The following is a 14,441-nucleotide window of genomic DNA, read 5'->3' as shown; positions in this document are numbered from 1 at the left end:
TATCCAACTGCATCATCTAAAATTGTCCCTCCTAACAAAATAGAGTAATTTAATTTCTTCTTTATTAACTATAAGGGCAGTCAAAATTTATGAACAGATTTCCAGCTCAAGATATTGGGATATTTTTGTTGTAATATATGCAAAAATTATTTCCTCTTAAATTTCTCTTAGCCAATGAAGTGTATGAAAGTAATGAAGTTAAACCACAATTTCTTAAATGTGGTGCAGTATTCTAATGTTACAAGTGAAAAAATGTAGTTTAATCTGGTGCTTAGTACTTTACTCACTGGTTTTAGGAATTCAGTACAATGAATGCAAGTGTGTGTGTGTGTGTGTGTTTGTGTGTGTGTGTGTGTATGCTATTTAAGATGAAAATTAAAATCTGTGGAATCATAGATAGCTGACCTTCCCTTTGTTATTGCTATATATAGTTGTAACTGTAGAACTTGGTCTACAGGGCAGGAAAAAAGGCCTTTAATCTTTATGTCAGAAACTATAGAACCTACATTTTTCAGAATGTCTTTAGCATAACCAAATCATAGGGTTTTCCACATATTTTTCATTGCAATCAACCAACTGAAATCCTTAACCTAATGTTGACCCCAGACAAATAAAAGGCCATAGTCAATTCTCACATGGGGGTGGTACTGAGTCCAGAAGAAACATGGCTGCCTAGCCATCTAATGCACTCATGCAGGTTCTGAAATGAGTTAGTTAACTTCTTACAAATTTGATTTTCATTCCACAAAATGGAGACTTATTCTATTTTGTGCATGTTGAAGGGACTACTAAAAACAAAACAACAACCAAACAAAAACAAAAAGCCCTTCAAAGAGGTATCTGGTATGATGTGAACATTCATAAGCTCATGATTATAATAATTTTATCATCTATATTTTTCAACCATTTCTTTTATTTGCACTTATTTCTGTTTTCTTTTATACCCATTTGCTTAGCCTCCAGAAAGCCTAGCTGTTATTTCATCTTATATGTAGTTTACACATGGGTCACTTTATTCTTTTCAACTATAGTCACTGGGAATAAACTTGATTCATCTGAGATTATTTGATTATTTTAAAAGGTACTAAAACAGGGATATTTAGTATAGTCTTAGAAGGAAAGCTTATTTTCTAATAAATTTCTTTATTCATTTCCTAAAAAGTATTTTAACTGTTGTTTCATTGGATGATATACACATTTGCTTGTAGAGAGACCTATAGGAGAGTTAAAAAGAAACATAAAAGACATTTCAAAGTATTTGGGAGAACTTATAAGGAAATGAAGGTAAAAAAATCTTAAATCAAAATTAGTATTTACTCAAAAAAGGAAAGCTGTTATAGAAAAATTACTAGGTGGGTAGACTAAAGCAAGACAGATTTTTTTTTTTTTTTGTTAGCCCTGGGGCTTGAACTCAGGGCCTGAACACTGTCCCTGACTTTTTGCTCAAGGCTTACGCTCTATCACTTGAGCCACTGTGCCACTTCTGGCTTTTTCTACGTATGTAGCATTGAACCCAGGGCTTCATGTATATGCGGCAAGCATTCTACCACTGGCCCATATTCTCAGTCAGGGAGACAGATTATTTTAACAAGCCTGTCTGAATATCAAATTCCTGTCCTTGTTAAGAGTGTTACTTTCTTCTTGGTATAAAGAAGACACATTCCATATGGAGGCTTTATTTCCACATTTAAGGAAAAATGATAGGAAGGCTGGAATACCTTTGTCCCACCTACTTTTTGTTTTTAATGTGCCTTGAACGTGAAACAATGTCCAGATGGCATACACATATTGTTCCAGCCATCAGACTTAATCCAATATGTACTGTGATCCATTTTTCACAGGTCTTGATCCATTCATGATGAGTTCATTGAATATACCTAGGCAAGTAAAATTATTTGCCCAAGTAAGAGCATTGTTCACATCTTTGGTGTGGTACCTTATATGCCATTTTCTCTATTCTTGGGCTGTTTTCAAATGACCAGATAGGCAAGCAGATATAAAGGAAATGTACAAGGGATGGAAAAACAGGTCATAAGATATCACAAGAAATGTACACACTGCCCTACTATGTAACTGCACCCTCTTTGCACAACACCTTGTAAAAAAATTTATGTTCAATTAATTATTAAAAATGAATAAATTTAAAAAAATAAAAAAATAAAGGAAATGTGGCTGTACAAAGCAAAAGAAATCTAAGTAAATTATGACAGACTTCAGACTCCTGAGGTATACATTCTTTGATGCATGGTTAATGTTTGCATGTATGAGGAATGGAAAGGAATGGGACTAGAGGAGCATCCTTGGAGAATAAACATCATATATTTCACAACACTGTTTATTATTCTCTTCAAGGTCTGTCCACTTCAAAGTGCATCACTCTGAAATTATCCTGGATGATGCCGCATTGCTTCTTTACCCACATTCCTACAGTGTAATCTATACATTTTTCTAAAATGTTCATAAATTTATATATTATTGAATGTTTAAATGCCTACATCTGTCTAAAAGATTTAGTCTCCATCTAAGAGATTGTTGTTGTTTTCCTTTTTCTTCTCTATGACAGCAACGAATCTAACTTTGGAAACATTTCTTCATTGACGTTGTCATCATTGAAAAAGAAGTCTTGTTCCTCTAAAAAATTAATAAGCCCTCAGATGACAATTTTATAAGTGCTCACAGTATAGAATTTTGCAACAAGTTAGAATTTTTAGAAGTACATAGATTGACATGAATTGGTTTTCAAGAATTATTGAATGGGGCCAAAACTGTAAATTCACTCAATTTGTATCTTTTTTACATTCTTGAATTATTTTGTCTCCCTAAATAGTTGAATACATGTTGATGAAGGTCGTTAGTTCAATTTTCAAAATTAACTTAAACTGTTTTAATGTCTGTAGTAGTTATAGGCTAGGTTCGTTTTTGTTGATGTAGGTGACATATCCGCAAGGTGTCATCAAATTAAACTTTAATTTTTTCTGTGATAATATTCATATGAGAAAATAAAGATTTTAATAGCTGAGGCAATGAGATTTAATCAGAGAAAACGTTGACTATAGTTTCAGGATAAGATTAAATTAAGTAGTTTTATTTTCAGGCATCCTCTCTCATACCTTTGAAGATTTATTTCCTTTTATTTTCAGGGAAGAACTGATATTCTGTGAAATGAAATGCATATGTTTTATTGGAGAATAAAGCTAACATATATGAGTACACTGAGTATGACTTTTTTCTTATTTCTTTCATTCTTTTTTTTGGAAAGGAAAATCAATGCAAATAGAGCCAGTTAAATGACTACAAGATACTATGAGTAGGTTTCAAGGCTGTGTGGATTGACAGTAGGATATTTATAGTCAGAGTTGCTTTGGCAATCATGTGAGGCAAGCATCCACTTGTGTCAACTTCTCACCCTGAATTCTGTATATTGGGTGTGCCTGTTTCATGTAAAACCCCAGAACTTTCTTATCTCCACCAATTCAGCTAATTTTGTGAGAAATGACAGCAACTATATATAACATAAGGGTATATTTTTGAATTCAGGCACTGAATAAAGCCACATATTTCATGTATGTGCATAAGGAGCTGTAACATATAATTTTTGTATTTCATACAGTACCTTAAAAGGAAGACAATTTAAAGTACAGGAATGTTCAATCAAGAATATTGCCTCTCTATTTCTTTCTATATAATTGGGCCCCCAGTTTGCATGAAGAATCATCATACCTGTTTTGTAATTGTTTTCTTACATTAAACAACTTGAGAACTGATGTCATTTTGTATAAGAAAAAGATATACCTGAAAGGAATTAAAAATGATATTATTATGGAATAGTCTGGACGATGGAAATGATGATTTGAACCTGCACTCATCACTAGAGGAGAAAGGAAGGAAACTATGACTGAAAGCATAATTAGTTCCTTTAAAGAGTATAGGATAGTAGATAACTCATTTGTTTGTCATTTTTCACAGTTTTTTGAAGCAGTCTATTTCTACTTAATTTTTGCATTTTTCCATTCATGAAGTCATGGGATAAATGCATCAGTAGTTCTACCATATTACAGACATCATTGTAGATGCAAGTTCTCTCACAGTGTAATGTCTGGTTTTACAGAGTTTGCAGGTATTAAGTGTGTGGGAATGTATGAATACACATGCAAGGGTGATAAAAGATTCAGAGAAAAAACAAAAATACAGGTTGTTATGAAACGTTTAAAATAACAACAAAACACTGAGCTTTGGTCTAGGGATCATGGATTAGCTCCCATAAAAAGGATTGTTCAGGGGCTGGGGATATGGCCTAGTGGCAAGAGTGCTCGCCTTGTATACATGAGGCCCTGGGTTCGATTCCCCAGCACCACATATACAGAAAACGGCCAGAAGGGGCGCTGTGGCTCAAGTGGCAGAGTGCTAGCCTTGAGCAAGAAGAAGCCAGGGACAGTGCTCAGACCCTGAGTCCAAGCCCCAGGACTGGCCAAAAAAAAAAATAAAAAAATGATTGTTCATTGGATATTGGAAGGTTCGATGAGGCAAAAAAGCAAAAGCAGTGTAGGAGATTAGGTAGTATAATAGATTGACATTTTGGTGTAAGAAGAAATTAAGCTTGTTTATCAGACAAAAGTGATGGTGACTCTACCAATATAAGTGGGTAGAAGGGTGCACAGAAGTATTCTTTATACCAGGAAATTCACAATATAAAGAGGGAAAAGGTATCTGCTTGCATTGTAATCTTTCAAAGTAAGTATTTTGAAAATTTTGAAATGTGAAGCTGTACAGATAAACAATGAAAATAGAAGTCTGATATTGTTCATATTCTGTTATTCCAATTATGCATCTTATGGTAACAATATAGTGATGGTTAATTATAAGAATGATTAACTGTGCAGAAAGACAAGCCCAATGAGATATGCATATAGAAAAGTAGGTAGATAGGTAGGGAGGTTGAGAAATAATGCTTCTTCAGTAGTGTAGATATTTTTTAAACTTGACATGTGGGCAACTGAAATTAAAAATTGCAGTTACCACTAAATATATTCATAATAGACTTTCTTAATTTTCTGTTCCAGAGCACCATACTTCATTTAGTGCTTATAGCTTCTTAAGTCCCTTTCAGAATTGTCTGCCTCTTGGACATTCCTTGTTTATCTATCATATGGAAATTCCCTGATGCTTTCTCATAATTAGATGGAGTTAGGGATTGGAGAGTAAGATCACAATAGAAAAATGTTTTTTTCATCACTATCAATAGTACATACTATTAGCAGGTATAAATCTTGAATACCAGTTGGCCAAGTTTCTCTGCTATAAGAGAGTGTGTGTGTGTGTGTGTGTGTGTGTGTGTGTGTGTGTGTTGCTTCACAGAAGGGCCACAATGCACAATCCCCAGTTTTATAAAAAAAGTATTCCATTCTCTATCTCTTTGAAGGAGTAGTGTCTATATAAATCATTTGGAATTCTCTGAATCGATTTGACCTTGCTTTCCTGTTTATGTTTTCTTTAATTATATCAATATAAGTTGTGAATATTTACTTTGATTTTTGGGTTATCTTCTAATATTATTTTAGCTATGTCTTAGTGGAATTGTTATAATTTCACCCAGTGCTGAGGCCTTTCATTTGACTTCCACTTGACCAAATACATATATACATTTTCTATATCTATCTATCTATCTATCTATCTATCTATCTATCTATCTATCTATCTATCTGTATCTATCTATCTATCTATCTATCTATCTATCTATCTATCTATCTGTTCCCCCACCCCCTGTACTGGGACTTGAGTCACACTCCATATCTAGCTTTTTGGTGGTTAATCAAGCTAATTCTCATGACTTTCTTGCCTGCCTGGCTTTGAAACCCCATCCTCAGACCTCATCCTCTGAGTAGACAGGATTGAGGGCAAGAACCACCAGTGCATGTCAACCCTGTATCCTTAGTTGAAATTCAGTCTCTCTCTAGTCTAGTAAAATCATAGCTTTCTCCCACATAATCATGTACTATTGACAAGAGATATCATGAATGTCCAACAACTGGATCCCTATTTCTGGAACAGAAGCTAGAATCCTTGAGTAGGTAAAGCATTCAATAAATTCAGTAGGCCACTGCCCTGATTAGAAATGATTTTCTTATACACTTCGCCTGGTTTATCCTTACAAAAAGCATGATACATTCTTATATACCTGAACAATCTCTACATTAGAACTGCCAAGTTTTCCTTTTAAGTGCTCTTTTTCCAGCTGAATGGCATTTCCTAGAGGAAATTTATTTTCCCATCTAGATTTAGCTACTTAGCTTAAAAAATCAGACATCATTTTAACTTTGCCTTTTTGTCAGCCATCCTTCAAAGTATCTTACCATTGCTGTCAATCTCTCTGATTATAAGAGACCAGTAGTACATGAGGTATAACAGAAATGCAATGTTTCTGAGATTTCCAACTAGTAAGATAACCAATTACAAACCATGTTATTATATATATATATATATATATATATATATATATATATATATATATGTTCCCTTAGGGAACTCATTCAACTTTTAATTTCAATCTCAATATTTTATCAACTCCCCCAAGATTGAAATTTAATAAAAGGTATTCTTCCATGCCTGTTTATGGACCAAAGAATTGTTTTGATTTCTATATTAGACATATCCTTTAGGGTGGAAATATTTCAAGAAATGCATATAAACACATCAGTAATCTCCAGTCTGAAAAATAAACCTGGAGTATTTACTGCACCGAGAAATCTTCTGGCCCTGATACCAATAAGCCAAAGTTGATTGGAGAATGTTCTCTTTTCCCCAGGCTAACTTTGCCTCTTAATCCTAGATATACTCAGGTATGAAAAAGAACTGATGTGAGCAATTACAGGATTTCAACCATTTTACTTAAGTGTCTTCTTTATTTTAGACCTACCACTCAGTAGTTAAGAACTGTCATCCAAAGAAAGCTGTCTAAATAAAAAAAAGAACAAAAATTTTTATTGTGTATAGGAAACATCAACATAATGTTATCAAACCACAATGAAAATTTTCTCCTAATGACAAAAGTGTATTTGAGGGGAACCTAGGAGAAAACAGGGCAGATACTGCAGTGAGAAATTGGAAACCTTCCAGAATTTGAAAGGCTCTTAACTTCTCTTCTTCCTCCTCTTCTGTTATCTGGAATTCTTCCCAGGCATTTGCTTCCTTCTGCCTCACAGACGGGTTTTCCCAGCTACTCAGTCCTTATGGAAACAAGGGCTCACCCCTGTGCTTTTCCTCCTGTTAAGGGGCTAACTCCAGCTGAGAGTAGAATTTCTTCTTAATTCTAAATTCTACAGAAAGGAACATTGCTTTGGTTTGAACCATCTGGCTGCCCCATTGTTAAGACCTTAGGTATCAACTTGATTTCTTGAGATCAATAAATTGCTCCAACATTTATAGAGAAGAGACAAGCAATTCTAGGTACTGGACTTGAAATAAAAACTTTCATGGATATTGAACAGCAACAACAAGCAAATGAAGGTGAACAACGTATCATCAATTCCTTCTTATATCACAGGCCCTAGCAGAGTGTTGCTTGACTGTTCTTTGTGAACTTTGATAAATTGTGTTATATAATTGATTATTTAATGTAAGTAGTAAATGATGCGGCAACAATTGCTAAAGTATTCACACCTAAAATTTGTGGAAGGCACCAATCTTTATCATAAAGTCAATCAATAATTTCCAAAGTATGATATAGGACATGGGTAAAAAAATAAAGGAAACTTAACAAAACACTTTTTTTTCCCAATGTTGAGGGCTATATGTTGTATATTCTAGTCAACAAGCCAATTTTCTAGAACAAGCATGAATATACAGTATAAAGTTAATTTTGTGACTTGGACACCATTTGAACATATGTCTTACACTATGAGATTGATCCTTACACTGAATGAGTCTTTAATGTTAGCAGTATGTACTTTTTGTTGTTGTTTGTACAATGTGTTTCCTAATTATAATCTAACAATGTTGCCCAGTGTTCTAGTTATCTGTTCTAATAATGCAAAATATACCTTCACCAGTAAACAGATCTGAACTTGAGAGAAAATGTTTGGAAACTTCTGTAGCTTAATTATATAGTCAATGATAAATTATTGCACAGGTAGTTTGCAATAAAAAGCATGTATTTATTTGTTCTAGGCTATAGATTCATTCTCTAATGTACGCCAAAGGAGCCCATGTATTGAAGACATAGTCCCTAGCCAGTGGTTTTACTGAAAGGTAAAACATTTAGAAGCTGGCATCCCAATAGGTGATAGTCTCAGGGACATCCTTGGACATTTGTCCTAGTAATGCAAAACTGAGTGACACATCTTAGGATCTCATTGTCAAAAACAGTATAACTGACAGTCTAGAGATTATTGGGAGATATCAGCTCCAAGTAACATGTAATTTGGGCCAAAGCTATTAAAGCATTTATAGACATGCATGAGCTCATGTCTTAAAACCCAGCTCCTACTCCCTTATTTCAAAGGTCATATATATGCAAATTTTTTTCTAATTTTTTTCCTCTCTCTTTTTTCACAATATCCTTTGAAACTTGCCCAAGATATTTAAATTTAATTAATCTTGGCACATGGCCATTCTTTGCAAGTAGACAGCTTCTAGTAATAGTCCAAATTCATTTCATGTAAGTGTTAGGTACTTAAATTAGCAAAAGGCAAAATATGTTGTGCCTCAAAAGTAATAACATTCCTTTCTTTCTGTGGATCATAATATAGTTTTGAATGCAAATGAATTACCAGACTGCTGATGGGAACTTCAGTGCTACCAGTAAATAAATATAATGACCACTATGAACTAGACAATGCACATATATGGACGTGATTGCTTTCCTGTAATGACTGGCCTTTACTTCACAGTGACTAAACCATTACTTTTAGAAAACATGTTAGCTGTTACAAAAGAGCAAGTAAGAGATTGCTTTTTGCTTTCACTTGCATTCTTCTTATAAACTCATGAAAATAAGAAAGGCAATTATCGTCCCCTCTTCTTTTTCCATTTCCTATGTAAACCTTTACTTCAGGCAATGGCTTATTACAACTATTTTCTCCCTGCAGTTCTCCAAAACACATACCAGAAAGTATCCTCAAGTGTCTTCATTACAGAAATTCTCTACTGGACATGTCCGGACAGTAAAATGAATCTTGGGATGTAAAATTAGAATGGATCCATAAAGAGTAGGACTGTGATTAGGTGTGAGTGAGTGGAGATTACTTACGTGTGTGTGTGGGTGTGTGTGTGTATGATACATATCATGCAAACATAACACATATATCTCACACACACACATATATATATATATCATAATTAGGATTAAAACTATGTGAAGGCACGGATTAAGCCAAATGAAGGCAAAAAATGCCCGATGTACAAGGTACTCAAATTTTAAATTAACACAGGCTGTTATCTATTCATTTTGCCATTATATGCCAGTTACTATGTTAGTTGTTTCATTTTGTGTTATTGTTCAGGGAACTTCCTTTTCCGTGTGATCTTTGTAGTTCTTAGATGAATAAAAATGGTGTCTTTCCTGGGTGGGTTTATGAGGGAAAAAAATGATGTGGAACAGATAAGATAATGTGAGCTTTAGAGTATTGCCTTATTTTTTTTGTTTGTTCTTAGGGATTTTATGAAGATATTCTAATTGATGCTAAGTACAAGGTTATATATTGATAAATGTATTCAAAGTAAAATTTTCTCTCATCTGCCTTTGCTAACAATCACTGGTATGGCATCTTCTTTTCGGCTAGCAAAACATTAAATGTGCAGTGTCTGCCATTCTTCACTGCTTCACAGAATGGAGACTCTGTCTTGGATGAAGTCAAATTGAATATCTACGTATTTAAAACTTTCATCTATATTTTTTTAGATCAGTACATGCTTTCTGAACAACCTGAACATAAAACAGGTAGATATTATTGTGAAATAGTATGTTGAGATAAACACTATATGTACCATTAGAACTAATTAAGTTTTGATTCTTTAAATAAGTTTCCTATTGACTCAGCATATAACCTAATTCAAATGATTAAAAATTCAAGTATGTAGGCCTACTGTGGAACTTGTTTTGGCTGTTTTGTCTGAAAAGGTTCTTCTCATTATTTCTTATATACTGCATACAACTTAGATTACCATAATCACTGGTTTACATTAATTGAGGGTAGAAAGGAAAGAAGTTCCTGAACGTAATTGGTATGTACAATGAGAAAATACTCTACTCCATGAATATTCAAATTATAACATGATCTTCTGTATGATAGGCAAAAATATTAGTGTTATCAAAATTGGAATATATAATGCTGCACTACTACACTCACTGGAGAAAACTCTACTAAAGTTATTAGGAAGTATACACTTTATAATTATGCTTTGACACAAGTCAGGCCAACCTTCAGGTATGATATATTTAAATCCAAGCTATTTACTATGATTTAGTTGTCTCATTTATAAAAGCAAAATAATAACATTATCTCATTGATAATCTAATTGGAAAACCTAAATGAAATGGTTTATGTAAGATTTTAGGGATAGTACTAGACATGTGTTAGATGATTCCTAAATATTATATAATCCTCTAGGGTTTTTTTTCTGTTTTATTACTTCATGGCTTCATTTTGGTTCAAATTTATATTTTATTATATACTCTTTTTCCAATAGTTTTATTTGCTATGTTATTGGTATTTATCACTTTAACTTCCTTTTCATATCTGTTGAAACATTCTGATATTATAAACTTTTTCTCATGTCTGTATATATTGTCATACCTTTATTCTCAAATGACTATAATCAGTGAAAGCTTTTTATTTTGCAACATTAGAGTACGTTTTAAGGTACAATGTTTTATATATCAAAATTTAGTTAGCTATACATATCTTGAAAAACATAAAGAATTAACTGAATCCAAAATACCAACTTTAAATAGGAAGCAACATATGTTATTATTAACTGTTTTAAATAATAATACATTAATATTTAACTCAGAAGTACAAGTATAAAAATGTTTTAGTAAGAATTTCTTGATACTGCCTCATGCTGGATATTAATCAAGGCAAAAAGGTATCAAATTATTTACCACATAGTATAAAGTGCCTGTCTTTACATTGTACAAATGTCTCCTATCTTTCAGTCATACAATTCTTAATAATACACACACAGACACACACACACACACACACACACACACACACTTCATTTGAGTATAAGAAAAATCAGAAAGTTCTCAAGGAAGCAGTCATCTTTCTTTGTAGTAGATTCCAGTTCCTTCTTTTTTTTCCATGAAAGGTTATCTGCTACCATTTTTTCACCATCCTATATAAATATGGAAAATGAGGAACAAAATGAAAATATAATCAGGGCAATAGATGAAGAACACAAAAAGATCATGACCATGTGCTCTTCTCTTCTTAAAGATTTATCATGATATTAATTTTAAATTTCTTGGCAATGATCACAAACAGGAAAATAGATCAAATCGAGACATCCATTGTATACACAAGAAAGAGATGAAGGCCCAGCTCACAGGAAATATGCCAATCGTGAAAATTCCAGGTACATTTTTCCTGAGGATACTGATAAAAAGAGCAATGTATTACCCAGTGAATCATGGTTCCACTAACCTGTTTTTCTTCTTTTCAGGCAGTAATTTATTATGAGTTCCTTCAAATTAGATAGCATACCACCAAACTGTAATTCAGAAAGGACAATTGTTGGCCAAGCAGTACAGACCTAGCAAATACACAAAAATAGAAGGATATCTAAATGATGGATAACTCTATATTATACTTACTCATTTGAAAATTCTATTTCAGAAATAAGAATATCAGACACAGGAAAAGCCAACCAACTCTATCTGGCCTCAAAAATGATAATATATTTGGCTATTTTGCTTGTTTATTACACTTAAAGTTCTCAAGGAAGCTATAAGAATTATATACATGTTAGTTCTGTCATGGTAGGATTTCAGAATGTACTAAGCAACAATTTTTTTTCCATTTTTGATTGAAAAGAAACTATAGAACTAGATGTTCTTAGCATCCTCTGGAACTGTCATTTTACTTGCTATTTTTAAAAAATGAATTTGTCACAAATATTTCCTAAAAATCAAATATTTTTAGTTAGAAAAGATACCCTGGGTAATAATGTATTACCCTTGATCTTGACCACTGACATTTGTATCTGTGGGTAATTAAATATTTAGGAAGTTAATTTATTTTCAACCATTAATTTTCATCTCAGGTTAAGTGGTTTGTCTATTTGACTTCAATTATCAGGACATCAAGATGTTAGACATCACTTGGAAAAATATAAAAGTCTCAAGTTTGTAGGGGCCAAAATTATTCTCTTATGGAAATGACTACTTAGGCTGCATAAAGAACAGCTTTTAAAGACAATATTTGATGTTTTCATGACAAATGTCAACACAGAAAGAAAATTTATAAGCTTCATAAGCTTCAGGATGCATAATATTTTCTGATATAGAATTTTTGCATAGTCAATATATCTAACACCTTTAAGATGATTGTTCACTTTTAGTTTTGCTTATTTGTAAGGAATATACATCTGGAAAATATCTTGTTTATTTAACAATAAAACAACACCACATTAAAATTAATCTTTATAAATTAATTTATTGTTTGTCTCTGAATTTATGTTGAAATCAGAGGAAATCTTTGAATACTTTGGGTAAAAATCAATGGTTTGTGTAGCCTATCAAGTTAGATTTTGCATAAAGGCATGCATATTAATCGTAAAATATCTCAAAATATGCAGGTGCACAAATGTAGGTGCAATTAACTAACCTCTTCAAAAGCAATTGCCTGATTGTAAGTGTAATTAGTGAAACAGAAAGGAGAAAGGTGGAGTATTATTGAAAACCTAGCCTCAGATTGTATTAGTATTTAGGCTACAATGCAATCAAGTTAAAAGTATCAATGTACAAACTTGATTAAATTGTGATTTCATAAACATCTGTTTGTTTTTTTAATGGCAAAGAAAAGTGTTGTTTAAAAAGCTCTCAAAGATCTGAATTTACTACCTTTCAAATAATCATTTCTCTCTTTCTTCCTTTGTTTCTTTCTTACAGAGAGACTCCAACTTGAACTAGGTACTTGACACTTTAGTCATTGTCTGGTGCTCTACCAAGTAAGCCACAACTTCAATCTCCTAATGACAATTTTTTTTTTTTAAACAAAGAAACTTACTTTTAGTTGTTTTTTTCTTTTTGTTTTGTTCCCTTTATTTTCTATGTGCTACTGAGGAATTGAACCCAGGGCCTCATGCATGCCAGATAAACAGTCTACCATAAAGCCACATTCCCAGATCCTAATGACAATTCAAAGCATTAAATTGAATTGATTGAACTTAGGGAGGTATATCTAAGATTTCTTTATATTTTTATTTGTTTATGAATGATTTATTCTAATATGTAATAAAAATGAAATCCATAAATATCTATAGCAATTTTCTAAAGTCATAGAAGTTTGATTTATGTGAAAACTTGGTAATTTACATGCCTTTTTATTTAAACAAATTTCTGTTAATATTCTTTAAATGCATGCTGGAGACCCTAAGAGTAGAAATGTTAACTCTCTATAGTTTATTCTTAATTTAGATTCTTGAAAGTTGCCATTTCCACAAAATAGAAGTCAAAACTACTCTGTAGTTCTAAATTTGTTTTTAAAAAAATGTAAGCTCAAGAGGCAGAGGAACACTGATGTCATCTGTCCGTAGTAGAAGAAGCACACATTAATGAAGAGGTATTTTTTTATAATTAGATCTTAGAAATGCTCTTAAAATTGGATTTGAAAAAGACAGGAAGTATGTTATTAGATTAGGATTTTTTTCAATAAAATCATCTGTTATATGTTTTTATAGACCCTTCGTTCTCCCATTAAATTATATGGTGTATGTTTTCAAAAATCATTTATTTAAAATGTCTACATATAAAGTCTCAAAGTTGTCAACAGTTTTTAAACAATGGGTACAAATACATGAAAAGTAAATTGTGTGCATGCTGTGTGAAAAGGCCTGATAGGGGGCTGGGGATATGGCCTAGTGGCGAGAAAGCTTGCCTCATATACATGAGGCCCCAGGTTCGATTCCCCAGCACCACATATACAGAAAAAAAACGGCCAGAAGTGGCGCTGTGGCTCAAGTGGCAGAGTGCTAGCCTTGAGCAAAAAGGAAGCCAGGGACAGTGCTCAGGCCCTGAGTCCAAGGCCCAGGACTGGCCAAAAAAAAAAAAAAAAAAAAAAAAAAAAAAAAAAGGCCTGATAGATAGCTAGAATTCCCTAAGCTCAAAGTAGTGGTGCTAACTGATCAGCTGATTGCAGGCATGGTTGGGGCAAGAGGAAGGAAGCATGGGTTATGGCTGCAAGCCAGAACTTCTCAAAGAAAACAAAGGGATAGCACTAGAT

This window comes from Perognathus longimembris, chromosome 16, assembly GCF_023159225.1.
Source record: "Perognathus longimembris pacificus isolate PPM17 chromosome 16, ASM2315922v1, whole genome shotgun sequence".
NCBI lineage: Eukaryota > Metazoa > Chordata > Mammalia > Rodentia > Heteromyidae > Perognathus > Perognathus longimembris.
This window is presented reverse-complemented; position numbering follows the sequence as displayed.